The 14,150-nt window shown below is 35.4% G+C and overlaps 1 long non-coding RNA gene across 3 annotated transcripts in view; it reads right to left on the bottom strand.

Annotated features, from left to right (window-relative positions):
* The window catches only part of LOC131510384 (uncharacterized), a 185,900-nt gene extending 174,298 nt beyond the window's left edge, over positions 1–11,602 (bottom strand). For all 3 annotated transcript variants that reach the window (XR_009261035.1, XR_009261030.1, XR_009261037.1), the window contains exons 1-2: positions 11,509–11,602; positions 10,721–10,797 (exon numbers count right to left, since the gene is read on the bottom strand). This is a non-coding gene — a long non-coding RNA (uncharacterized LOC131510384). The remainder of the gene's footprint in view (positions 1–10,720; positions 10,798–11,508) is intronic.
* Between the last annotated feature and the right edge of the window lie 2,548 nt (positions 11,603–14,150).

Below are 14,150 nucleotides of genomic sequence, written 5' to 3'. Positions count from 1 at the left end.
TTTTAATCAATTTATGTAATTATCTAGTTTGTGGATTATTCCCCTGGTGCTTAATTTGCTAATTTCCTACAGACTGAATGAAATCTGTCTGTTGTGTTGTTAATTGGACAGCAATACAAAAAGAAGTAAATATTTTGTCTATCCATTTTGCTACAGGATAATTGCACTAATAAAATTTCATAATAAATCATTGATTGAAATTCTAGAATGAGATAATGGTCAAGTAGGAAGAGAAGGTTTTACTTTGTTGCATTTCTCTTTGCTAATTCTATGTGTGTCCTATAGCAATTTTGCTACTCTTTGTTGTTTGATCGATACATTTTTTTTAATATATGAAATTTATTGTCACATTGGTTTCCATACAACACCCACTGCTCATCCCAAATGATGCCCTCTTCAATACCCATCACCTACCCTCCCCTCTCTCCCACCCCCCGTCAACCCTCAGTTTGTTCTCAGTTTTTAAGAGTCTCTTATGCTTTGTCTCTCTCCCACTCTAACCTCTTTTTCTTCCTTCCCCTCCCCCATGGGTTTCTGTTAAATTTTTTTTAAGGATGTATACTAATTTTAAAATCTGTAAGGCACCAAATCTTGCGCAAGTATTTAATATTTATTTGTGGTACTTTGGAAAGAGTGAGAAGGCTGGATTTTTGATCAAGCATTAAAAAACTGAGTCAGTAAATATTAGTTAAATATTAAGTAATCAGAAAGGTAACCAGCTCAATATGGGGGCCTACTGATTATGTGACAGAGAAAAAAGATACTGCACTTATAGCATCTTTTTACTGCCCTCTTTTCATTCTCTTCTGGGTAGGAAGTTGACTTACTTGATCAGTTAAGAGATCTGTGGGTGACAGGTAGAGAGGATGATGGGGAGATTAGGGGGAATGTTCAGTCTTCAGCCACCTACAAAGGAGAAGGTAATATCTGGAAGAAATACATTTGTACACACACACACACACACACACACACACACACACACGGGGTGAAGAAGTCAGAGAAGCTTGACAAAAGAGAGAAGAGAAAAGTGAATTTATTTTTTTTTATTTAAAAAAAATTTTTTTTAACATTTATTTATTTTTGAGACAGAGAGAGACAGAGCATGAACAGGGGAGGGTCAGAGAGAGGGAGACACAGAATCCGAAACAGGCTCCAGGCTCTGAGCTGTCAGCACAGAGCCCGACGAGGGGCTCAAACTCACGGACCGCGAGATCATGACCCGAGCCGAAGTCGGCCGCTTAACCGACTGAGCCACCCAGGTGCCCCTGAGAAAAGTGAATTTAAAATGCAGCAGGGGATGGGGCATATCAAAGGGATGTAAGAGCCAACCTGAACTATCTCTCAATGGTCAAACCTGGAACAAATTGAGCAACAAAATAAATAGTATAATTTTATCGGCTTCCTACGGCTGCTGTAACAAATTACCAGAAACCGAGCGGCTTAAAACAACAGGAATTTACTTTACCAGTTCTGGAGTCTAGAAATCTGAAAAACAGGTGTTAACAGAGCAACGCTGTCTCTGAAGTCTCCAGGGGAGGATTTTCCCTAGCCTCTTTTCTGCTTCTAGCAGTTGCCAGCAATCCTTGGCATTATGGTTTATAAGGCATATCATTCCAGTCTCTACCTCTGCCATGGTGTTTACTCCTGTAAGGATGCCAAATTTCTCTCTTCTTATAAGGACACCACTGATACTGGATTTAGGGCCCACCCTAACACCCTAATTCAGTATGACCGCACTGTAACTTGATTAAATATGCAGAGACCTATTGCCAAATAAAGTCACATTCACAGAATTGGATGGGCATGAAACTTGAGAGGTACTACTTAACCCAATACAGTGATAGAAAATTGTAACCTTAAGTATAAAACAGATATATATGAATACGTACTTGGCAAACAAAAAAATAAAATAAAATAAGTAAATGGGGGAGAAGAGGCAAGTGTTACTTATAAAAGACTTTCAAAAATACATGTAGATATTCCTCTCTAAGAGGTGGACCTTATTTCCCCAAACCCCTCCACCACCATCACATCACATCACATCACATCACATCACATCACATCACACCACCACACACACACACACACACACACACACACACAACCTTGAGTATGTGATAGATTTAGTAATTCATCCAAAAAATGCAGTATGTAAACAAAAACAATAGTAATTTACAGAGGAGAAATTTGGCAAACATGGCCTTAGCAAAATGATCAGGTTAACATCACAAGGATATGTCATTTGATAACAAATACACCTTAGTATGATGTGATAAGGAAGGAAATTCATCCATGTATTATTCTCTAAAACCTAGAACTCTAGACTAAACATGAGAAAAGTATTAGACAAGACCACATCAAAGGACATTCTAAAAAATACCTGACCAGTAATCCTCAAAACTGTTAAAACTTTAAAAACAAACAAAGATAGAAAAGATTCCACAGATCAGAGAAAACTAAAGTAGACATGAGGACTCAATGCAAGATAGTATTCTGAAATCAAAGAGGGGACAACGAAAAGAACATTAATATAAAAACTTGTGAAATTTAAATTAAGTCTTGAGTTTAGTTAAAAGTAATGTACCAGTGTTGAACTTCTTAGTTTTCACAAATGGACCCTGGCAACGTAAGATGTTAACATCAGGTAAAACTTCCTGAGGAGTATAGGGGAACTCTACATTCTCTTTCAATCCTGCTGAAGTCTAAAATTATTCCGAAATGAAAACGTTAATGAGAAAAAGCACCTGGTATTTTTTTCGAAAAGAAAAATATGAACAGTTGTTTGATGTAGGAGACCCTGGGCAAAGCACTGGACAAGGAGCTGAAGAAGATGTGCAGGGTTGGTGCAATGTGTTGTGCCTTCATTGCCTTTGTAAAAGATGATGGACATGATTTTATCTTAAAAAGCATTTTCCTCAGATATGTGTTCTTTTTGGTGTGATTCTATATGGAAATTTACCTCGAGGTAGGCGGCAAAAAGCTGTTTTATTTAGGTTATACATAAGATTTGAAAACAACCCTTAACTTTCATTGTGGAGTTATAAGTGTTAAAGAAGTGGAAACTGTCTTGTAGAACAGTTTACAACAAACTTGTACCATATCAACAATTCTTAACACCACAGAAGTTATATCTGCCCCTTTCTTTGATTAAGAATATTATGGCATTCTATCTTCCATTTTATATTCTAATCTCCGCCAATGAAGAATTCCTCCTGGCTTCTCTGTAGCTTTCTCCAGAATCCTATACAATACTTTACTTAATACAAATACACAAATATTAGCTGTTGGATTTGTGGCTAAGACTCTCAAAATTCTGTAAAAGTGGAGTCCCGATGAGGTCTTTATTTTAATATTGAACAAAATTTCTGTTTTTCAGTTATCTGATATCTTTGAGTAATCTTTAATTTTTCTCGTTCATAGGCATCCCAAATAGTTGGGCTGTGTGAACTCTCTGAGATCAAATTATAGAGAAATCCAGTCAGCATTAATAGCCAACTTCTCATGAAAAAACGTGATTTAGAGCCAGGTATTTTTTATATACCATGTGCCCTTAGATCTTGGATTAAGTTCCATTTGAAAAGATGAAAACTAAAAGCTTCCTTTCAATCTATTTTGCCTCACCTTGTTAAAATTCACCAACTGCTGAATTTAAACCTCTGTATGTAAACACACTTGTATGTGTATTCGAGACACTTCTTAACTATTGAAATGAGTTTCTAGAATACAATATAGTGGGAATTTGGGAAGCAAGTTTGGCTTTTAGGAATATAAGAATCTTGAGAACCAATGTTACTAGTACTAGTAAAGAGAAAAGTTGAGTATCAGTATATTCATGGCTGGAGTTTCAAAGTGTACTTTAATTATAACTCTAGTGCAAAGGCATTATTAGGTGTATGCTTAATTGAAATGGATATTTGTACAGATAGAGTAGATAGCAAACATTTATAGAGTTGAATTTATGCACCATGTTTATAGTGTTTTGAGACAAAAGTACTTCTCTTCAAGAAAAAGATATATACTATAATGATATGTATAATTTGCAAGATGTTTTGGACAGATCAGTAACAGAAATAATAATTACCTTTAGGCCATTTTAGTCTTAAGAAGATTAAACTACCATCACAGTTTTGTCATGCACCATTCAAAATTTTAGTGTAGAAAGGTATGATACATAATAGGAACATCTAACCAAGCTTATACTTGCCTTTCACACTGACTGCTGATGGAACAAAGGATAATCATGGGAGGAAGGGGTAGAAGAATAATGAAGTTTCTCATGTATGAAGACCTCTGTGAAGGATAAGACAACCATTGATAGATCCTGGACAGAAGGATCTGATTTGGAAGACCATAAGAAGTAGATGGATAGGAAAATACTACCATCAGGGAAATAAAGGGGTACTGAAGATTAAATAAAGACAAACAAACAAACAAACAAACAAAAACAGAATTAGAGAGCAAATTGAACTAAGGACCATTCCAAAGGACTCACTGTCTTGAGCAATCAGTTTAAAATAACATCAGTACAATTTTATTTAACCTTTCATTAAAAGTCACTCCCTACCACATAACCATTTATTGCTGGTCCCATGGGTTATCTCCTCAGACAGACTTAATGGAATTTCTGTGTGAAATATATGTATAACCCATAGACTAATTTCTAACACTAGATTTCAGTGAAGGTTAATGTTTGGTGCCCATCAATAATGTGTGTAGCGATTTTGAGAATACCCCATGTATTTGATTATTTCTGCTTCTCCTTTTTTACCACCATGTATCTCTCAAAATAACCAGTTCCAATGGGTATATTATGATAGTTTTCAAATCTTCACTGAGTCATTTGTCAGTAATCTTCTAGTTGTTAGGATAGTTCAAAAAGGTATATAATTTAGTTAATCTCCATTAATTACTGTAATTTCAGTTGACTTTAAGAAAATGTGATAATTGAAAATTATACTGTGATGGGAAGAATCAAGAAGATTGGCTGGAGACTGGCATAATAAATAAGGTTTTGTTTAAATAACTAAAAATGGCTTAAATATCATTTATTACATTTTAGCAACAAAATGGTATATTCACTAATATCAGTTTGACTGACTTCCATATCATTGATTATTGATATTTTATAATTAACAAATCAAAATTCCTTACAATGTTATCTGTCTGAAGTGGAAAATAGAATCTTTATAAGGACAATTTTATTAATTTTGATATGGTCATATGTCTTCTAAATTTATTCTTGAAAGGTCTTTTCAAATAAGAACAAGTGTAAATTAATAGAAATGTTTTTGAGTTTTGTTACAATTTCATTGAGATATAACTGACATACGGCACTGGACACAGTGGACACACTGGACATAGGTGGCCTAAGTGTAAGCTATACAGCATAAATGACTACCACAATAAGTTTAGTTAACATCCATCATCTCATATAGGTATTTAAGAAAAGAAAAAGAAAAAAAAATTTTCCTTATGATAATTAGCTCCTAGAATTTACTCTGTTAACAGTTTGCAATATACCATACAGCAGTGTTAACTATAGTCATCATATTCCACGTAACATCCCTAGTACATATGTATCTTAAAACTGGAAGTTTGTACCTTTTACCATCTTTATCCAATTCTCCCTTTCCATCCTCCAGCCTCTGGTAACCACAAATCTGATCTTTTTTCTTTGAGGGTGTTCTGTTTTGTTTTGTTTTTAAATTCCACATACTCTGTGAGATCATGTAGTATTGGTCTCTACCTTATTTCATTGAGCATAATTTCCTTAAGGTCCATCCACATTATTGTAAACGGCTGAATAACAATCCATTGTATATGTGTACCACAACTTCTTTATCCCTTTATCCATCAATGGACCCATACGTTGTGAAATTCTTAAAGGTATTTAAAACAGTGAGTTCTCCTAGATATAATTATTAACTTAACCAAACTATTTTTCCAAAAAAATTAAAGGTAAGCTTAATCTTCTAGTTCAAAATGATCTACTGAATTCAAACTTGTCTGTATTTTCTTTCTCTCAAAGTCTCTCTGGATAGAAATGATAAATTAAAAGGAATGGGCAATAAATGTGTATCATCAGTGAATAAAAATTTTATAAACATTTTGGGAAGACAGCAAAAAATTAAATATGACTGGTAGAAAAATGAAAGATAAAATTTATCGAAACTGACAATAGACCCCCAAAGTGAATCAACAAATACAGGGGTCAGAGATAGGCCAAGGGTCAAGCCTAGGTCATTATTTAGTAATGTACTTTCCAAACAACCTGGAAAGTTGAACTCTTCCCCCTATACAGGTGTAAATAGAGCTATGGTTTGATAGCAAAGGTCTTCAGCAAAAGCCCAAGAGCTGTTACACAAATCAAGTGGGCATGTGGGTAATGTCCCAAAGAAAGTTATCTTTTTTTTTTTTTTTTTTAAACGTTTTTTATTTATTTTGGGGACAGAGAGAGACAGAGCATGAACGGGGGAGGGGCAGAGAGAGAGAGGGAGACACAGAATCGGAAACAGGCTCCAGGCTCCGAGCCGTCAGCCCAGAGCCTGACGCGGGGCTCGAACTCACGGACCGCGAGATCGTGACCTGGTTGAAGTCGGACGCTTAACCGACTGCGCCACCCAGGCGCCCCCCAAAGAAAGTTATCTTGTGAAGATGCTGCTTTATGAGAGAAAAGTCAAGTAGACCTCAACACTCCTCTAGACTTCCACACAGTGCAGAAAACAATAGGTTTCAAGTGCCAGTCAGAAAGCACTCCCTCTTTGTAGTAGAGTATACTAGGCCTAGAGGAGCTTCCTGTTCTGTAACCTGCTTTTTTTCCCAGGGGTACTTCAAAGAGACTGCCTGTCAAAACATTCCCCTGACTTCCCCTACTTATGAGGAACCTTCAGTCAGCCTTCTCACTGAGGTGAGAGGCCTCATGGGGAAAGAGTCCTGAATGAGAGCAAACAGAGTATGTACCAGTTACTTTTACTATTAAATATAGTCCATCATTTGTAAGTGTGACTACACATCCAAAAATCTTGAAAAGGTGAAGGAAAACCAACCATATAAAAGAGAAACATGAACAAACCGATCCATTTGTCCTTAAGACTATGGAAAGTGGTAGAAGACTTTTCAGTAGGGGAGAGAGCTGATATTATTTGAATTTTTGGATGATTATATTCAGTGCAGTATGGGAAACTAATGTTGTAAGGGGAGCTAAACTATAAGAAACCACTTAGGAAACTGTTTCAATGATTCAGGGGATAAATGATGGTGACTGGAGAGGATGTGGTAAAGGAACTCAGGAATATAACTGAAGTTTAAGAGATAGACTTGGCATGGATTAGAGGTAAGGGAGAGTCAAGAGTCAAGCTGACACCCACATTTCAGACTTACCCTTTCACCTTCATTATTCTTACTTTAGACGTTAGTAGATACTCTTCTCTGACTCCCTGGGCAAAGTTATTTATCAAGGGACATAATGGAGCCCACCTGGTCCAATTTGCTTTCTGCTGAAGCTGTGAACAATGCACTGATTCATAGGTGGCCTAAGTCTGCTAAATTCCCAAGTACCTGGTTTGGGCACTCAAGACACTTTATTGTTCAATAAATCAGAGTATGTTAAGTGTCTGGATATTTTATAGAATTACCAGAGCCCTTCACAGATAAAGATGATAAGAATAATTTTAAAGTACAATATTAACATAAATCCAGGAAAAAAAATCTGACTTTGTGACAGCATAATACTGAGAATGTTTGAGATTGTTAATTATATATACATATGCTTATATGTATTTATAAATGTATGCATCAATATATATAATATGTAATAAACATATATTATAAAGATATATTTAAAACCTCTTCCTAATTGGTTTTATATTTTATATTTGGTATATGGTATGGTGTTTTAGAGTCTGGAAAGAATAAGGTCCATTATAAAATACTTTGGATTATTAGTATTGATAGTTACAATTATTTCAGATTTTAATCAAATGGAACTACCAATTAGGCATATACTATGATACAAGCCATAGTCCTGTCTGTGCAATGGCAGGCTATGGAAATGAGTCATACAGTGTTTGGTTTTGCCCTAGATCATCTTTTTGGGTAACGTAGAAATGTCTGGCTGACTATACTGCATTTTCACTTATATTTTCTAATGCTTCATGCACTGTGGGTATAAATGGACCTCAGTGACAATAATATAGGAAGCTTTACTCTTTCTTGTCTCCATTTCAATCTGTTAAACACAGGACCCAATCCCCTGAAATATTTCCTCAATTACATCTTTAAGTTACCAAAGGCTGTTCCTTGGATTCCAAAATAAAATCATGCACTCTAATAAATGCTTTGTATGATATAAAATTAAAACTCTATTTTTAATTTTAGTTCAGTTTTAGTTTAATTTTAGTTTAGTTTAATTTTAGTTTATCACATATGTTCAAATATCTTCGAATCCGTACCTAGAATAAAACTTGGTACCCCACGAATAAAAGAAAAAGGCACAGACCATAAAAGGGAGATAAAACTACGTTGTCTCGAGTGTTAAAGGATCCTTGGAAGTATAATGAGTTTCCTGGCATTCTAAAAGTCAGGAAATAAGCATTTGTATATAGGTATTCCAACAATTACCTTATAAAATCTGAAACTGCAGTTAATTTCAGTTTCAAGAAAATAGTGACATTTTAATTTCCCTAAATAATGAAGTTCGTTTCTATGCTAAATTAGTTCTAATATAGAGGAAGAGAAAAAATATTTTAAGGTTGCATTTTGTTCCTTCTTACAGTACTTAATTAAAGGAGGTTAAACTTACATAATGCTCCTAAATTTGTCTAAGCATGCTTGCATCTAATACTCCACTGTGTCTCCACCACCTTTTAAGGGACAGCTAGAATCATAATCTCATTCGACCCATGAGAGAACAGAGACTCAAAGAGATGAAGTGATTTTCCTAAGAACACAGGGTTAGTCATCGCTGGTAACCATGGCTTGCAAGCCAGGCTTATGACTTACAAACTACTATTTCACTTAGAAATTAGCGAAAATGAGTATTTGAATTACAAATAAAGAATACAAAAGGCCACACAAATAGTGTGATTTGAGGGACTTCGATATTTTCTCAACAGCCTTCCATGGAGCCTGAATGCCTCAGAGTTCCAGTTAAGTCACTATCCCCAGAAAGTCCCTGGTCGAATGCAAATACCCAAGGTTTCTGATTTACCTCAAATCAATGCAGACAATACCTTCTTTCCTGTCACACTTTTCCCACACACTAGTCCCTTGCAGCTGCTGAAATGGGAACCACAATGTAGATGAATGGGACTTTTCAAAGATTCTGTGGTGCAAGAAGTTGAAAAAGGTCCCCAAATCATGAGCATTATAGACTAAAAGGTCCAGAGGCAAAAGTCTGGGCTGGTATGATTTGCCCATGTGTTGGCTAAAAAAATAAGTCCTTACATATCATCTGAACATTTTTCACTGTAGTTTCCCTGTTATACTAAGTTTCTATAAATACATGATTTATTTCGGTAACAACTATTCTAACCACTCAACCTTTGGGAGTTTAAGGGATTAAAAGTCATTCACGCTTTCATGAAAGAGTGGGAATTAGTACTCTTAGATTGTTTTCTACCAATGAAGGTAAGATCACCTATTCTAGGAGACCGACATTTCTGACCAGAAGGGGCAGCCAGGAGGGGAGCAGGGGTACTTAATATAAGTTCAAGATTTTGTTTTTTGTTTTCTGTGAATTTGGAAACACAGCAACCATTTATGACATTGTTTCTATAGATAATTCTCTGAACATAATCTCTTGACAGAATAGATGTTTGCTTATATAGAATGTGCAATTTAGTTTATCACACATGTTTGTGCAATATATGTGCAATATACTGATATCATTACATTATAGTCCACTGCACTCAGAACTCTAATCTAGAAAATTGTAGCAATAGATGAGAATGAGCAATATATATACAGATAGGACACTTTCTAAAATTCCTACATTCTTAGGGGCACTAAGTTGTGGGCTTCAAGGGGCTTTGGAGTAGGAATACAATCCAGGAAAATATACTTGAATATATGCTAGAATAAAAAAAAGAGAGAGATGCAGAAGGTAATAGAACACAAATTTACTCTTTCCCACCACTTAACATAGGGCCAGCCTCGACAAAGAATTTCCATGACAAAACAGATGTAAGAGATCTCAGGCACTATTCCTAGTCTCCATTTTCAATTTTAATTTTATAAAGAAATTCAGGACACATGCTCAAATGAAAGAGCCTTCTTTATTTCAAGGCAACATGTGAACAAAGTGAGAAGCCTCACAAACATCATCACACTATCAAAGAGCAGAACACAACTCTGCCTGTTTCATTTTGAGATTCTGTGTATGTTGAGACTAGAACAAACCTCAGTTTGTTCAACCATCACAGGAAAAGAACGCATTAAAGGACTCCCCTGCATCTTTTACATGAAATGCTATGTCTTGTGTTTAGTCAATTCTTGATTATCCATAGTGACTTTAAATCTCAGTCTGTCTAACTTTTTCCTGTCACCAGCATACACGCACTAAGTTACTTATCTTGGTAGTTCTGCATTTAATTCTAACTTTAACTATGACCGAATATTTTTAAAATAAGATAAATTTTGTTTAACAAAGTACTTATTTTAGAGATAACTACATGAATTATACCTCTGGTAGCGTTTTTTATGTATATACACACATACTTACCGCAGTTTCCTGTATTTAAGCAAGAAGGTTGGAAAACTTAATTTTTGAGGTGCATGGCTGCGATATACCCGATTATCCTGTGAAGAGCAGATAAAAGAATAAGACTATTATTTTAAGTCTTATTTTTAATCCTAAGTAAAATTTCAACCGGATATACATCACTTGGCTACTTCCAAAGGCGACTATGTAATATAATTTGTGGGAAGATGTATGGTATCTATAAAATCGAGGAATCTCGAGGACAACGTTTCTCATAATATTCAATGTGTGATAAATGCATTTTCTTACAAGAATGATTCTTAGCTTCTCAACTGCTTGGTTGAGAGCCTAGGTGTCCACAATGACAACTGACACTAGCAACACAAGGTCAGAGATTCTCTCTCCACTCTGCCTGTTTCATTTAAAAATTGTTGTATTACATTTCTTGTAATAAAAGCCTTTCTAAGGATTCTGTATCACTCTTTTGCAAGGCACATTCACATCCTTCAATGAAAGTTGCTATTATCAGAGCAATGTGCTCTTACTATTTATTTATTACAACAACCCTCATGACTGCTTACCAGGCAAGCACTAGAAATATCTAACTCATTACCACTACATAAAATAGCATGGGGTATTTACAGAACGAAAGAGATCAGAGCATGACAAATTCTAAAGCTGCTCGTGTCCCTGTTTCTAAAGAAAAGAAATGCTTTTCACCAAGCACTGGTAACCTAAACTATGGAAGAGCATATATTAGACTTTTAGGGAAAGTACTGCCCAGACAAAATCTTGGTGGAAATACCTACTTGCTATTCCCCTCCTTTTCTTTTTTTCAGTATAGTCTGAATACCCTCGGATGTTCTCAGGCCAGCTGATGAAAGAAAACTGACCCAGATGGAGTCCGAAACTGAAAATGCCTATTGACTTATTCAGCTGGAAGTTGATCCCGGTTGCTATTTAAATCTACTGCTTTAAGTGTCAGCAGACATGCTGCATTCCTTACAATAGTTCAGAGGGCAGACATTTGGGTCAAAAGATTCTTACCCATTCTGTACCTAATGTAGGCTTTACAATGTTTACAAACAGCTGTTACAATAACCCAAAGATCCAAAGAAAAATGTGACATATTCAAGAGTCTGGCAGTTAAAACCCAGCATTTGTTCAGATAGCACCTTGTGGCTGGAGGTAATAAGACCCATGATGATAATGGTATTTGTCACATTCAGAGCAGCTGTATTCATGAAAGTGGAAGTGACTACTCTCTTACACACCCAGCAACTACTGGGTTGAACCCAGGTCTGTATTTTGGCTGCCTTGGCAACAGCACAGCAATAACAACTGGAGCCATAATGGCAACGTTGACCCAGAGATTTTTGGATAAAACAGGAGCCCTGACTTTCAATTCAGAAAGAAAAAAAGCATATAAAAGAAATGAAGAAGACGGTATCCATTGCACAGATTTAACGAGTATACTGAGACTTATACACTGTGACACTAGGATCTTTATTGTGATAATTAAGTTTTTACAAGTCCAAAAATTTTCTGGTGGCTGTTCTTTTGTGGAAAAACATTTCAGGGAAAAGGATCCTTGCAAGTGGGAGACTATTTTTTTGTATGTCTGACACACAATTATAAAGGATAAACTATTCGATAGTTTTGACCACGTTAATCAACGTGGGTTTCCACATAATCATGATGAGAGGGTCATAAACAACAATGAAAACAGATAATATTGATTGCTCAGCCTTCCCACTGGTTAGTCTAAATGTGATTGGCCACTAGTATCTCTTCTTTTGGTCACATGGTAAAATTGCATTTCCCTGTCCTCATGGCATGAAACACATTTATGTCTTTATGACTTTCTTTGGTTAATGAAATGTGAGAAGTGACAGGTGTCATTTCAAGATGGAGCCTTTAAAAGAAGAGTGCAATTTGCTGTTCCCTTCTACTGCCAGGGCAGCCAGTAACTTTCCAGATGATAGAAACATCATCTGCCTGGTGTGAGAAGATGTAGAACAGAGTTCCCAGGTGTCCTGGGATGAGCAAGAAGCACATGTCTGTTGTGCTAATCTACTGCAATTTTGGAGATGCTATCCCAGGCTAACGTAGACTATCCTGATTATGCTCACAGTGTAATTTGTACAAATTTAAATAATACCATCCTTTGTTGAAATATATTGGACATACACTACCGTGTAAATTTAAGTTTCAATTATAAATACATAAATACACATGTTAAAAAATAAAAAAAGAACATCATTCTTTATCTCTTCACAGAATGAGAGGCTATAATGAAGATAATGCTTCAACTCTCTTCACTAGAATAAGATAGACTGTTCCTGTTCTGGCTAGAGATAAAGTGCAGAATCGTGAATTTAGAGTCAAGCTATGTTCTTCAGAGAGAAACATAAATGCTCACTAGGACCAATCCAGATGAACGGTTTCATTGCCTGAACTAGCCAGAAATGATTTAACTTGTTTTCTTGTAAATCAAACCAAAATTTTATGAAATAATATTCCTAAGAATGAATGCCAGACCTCATTCATTTTCCTTTTTATTAGCCTTTTCCTTTTGTAGTACACATCACACCCTACTTTTCCCCCTATAGTCTGTTTCTCTCTCCTTATATGATATTCTCTTGTCTGACAATAAGAGAAAGTGATTATTGCTACTTCACACAGCAGATTCTGGCAAAGTATTTGTGCTTTTGTTTCCATAGTAATTTAAACTGTTTTGGCTGTTAGTGGAAACCAAGGTTAGATGTTGGCATTATGGAATCTTTGCTAAGTAATATCAGTTCCATTAGGTATTTCTAGACTCCAAAAAATATTTGGGCCCTTTGTAATATAGGTAAAGTAGAACACATGTAGTTCTTAAGCAGTCCTACTCTATTTCTGTTTATTTGTGAGATTACTCCAAGACAACAGCTTGGGTGGTATTTCTGTGCTATTAGTTAAATGCATAGAATCAACGTGTGTGTGTTTGTGTATACATGCTCATATAAAGTAAAAAAAAGACATTGTAATCAGTTAAAAATAGACATTAATTTTTAAATTATGACAAGTAACACCATTATATTTCATTTATACTCTTTCTCCAGACTTACTACAATAAAACTCCGCACTTATGGACTTATTTGGTAGAAGGCCATGAGGACTTCCACAAAAATCTAAGCAAAGACAAATTATATTATATTACTGATCAGAAATAAAATCTTTTTCTTAGGCTACAGATTTTTTTTAAGTTTTGAAGCATTATAATTAAGTTAATGAAATATTATAGTACACTAAATTTTTTTCAAAAAGCTTTTCCCTTTGCAGAATATCATTTTTTCTGTAAAGTAGTGGTTTTGCACAAGTTTTACTAGTTGTCAGTTCCATCTATGCTATATGTACCACAAGACAGTCTATGAGTTTATAACATTTATTTGACTCTGACAATAACACA

The sequence above is a fragment of the Neofelis nebulosa genome, chromosome 1 (genome assembly GCF_028018385.1).
Source record: "Neofelis nebulosa isolate mNeoNeb1 chromosome 1, mNeoNeb1.pri, whole genome shotgun sequence".
In the NCBI taxonomy this organism is placed as follows: Eukaryota; Metazoa; Chordata; class Mammalia; order Carnivora; family Felidae; genus Neofelis; species Neofelis nebulosa.
This window is presented reverse-complemented; position numbering and strand designations above follow the sequence as displayed.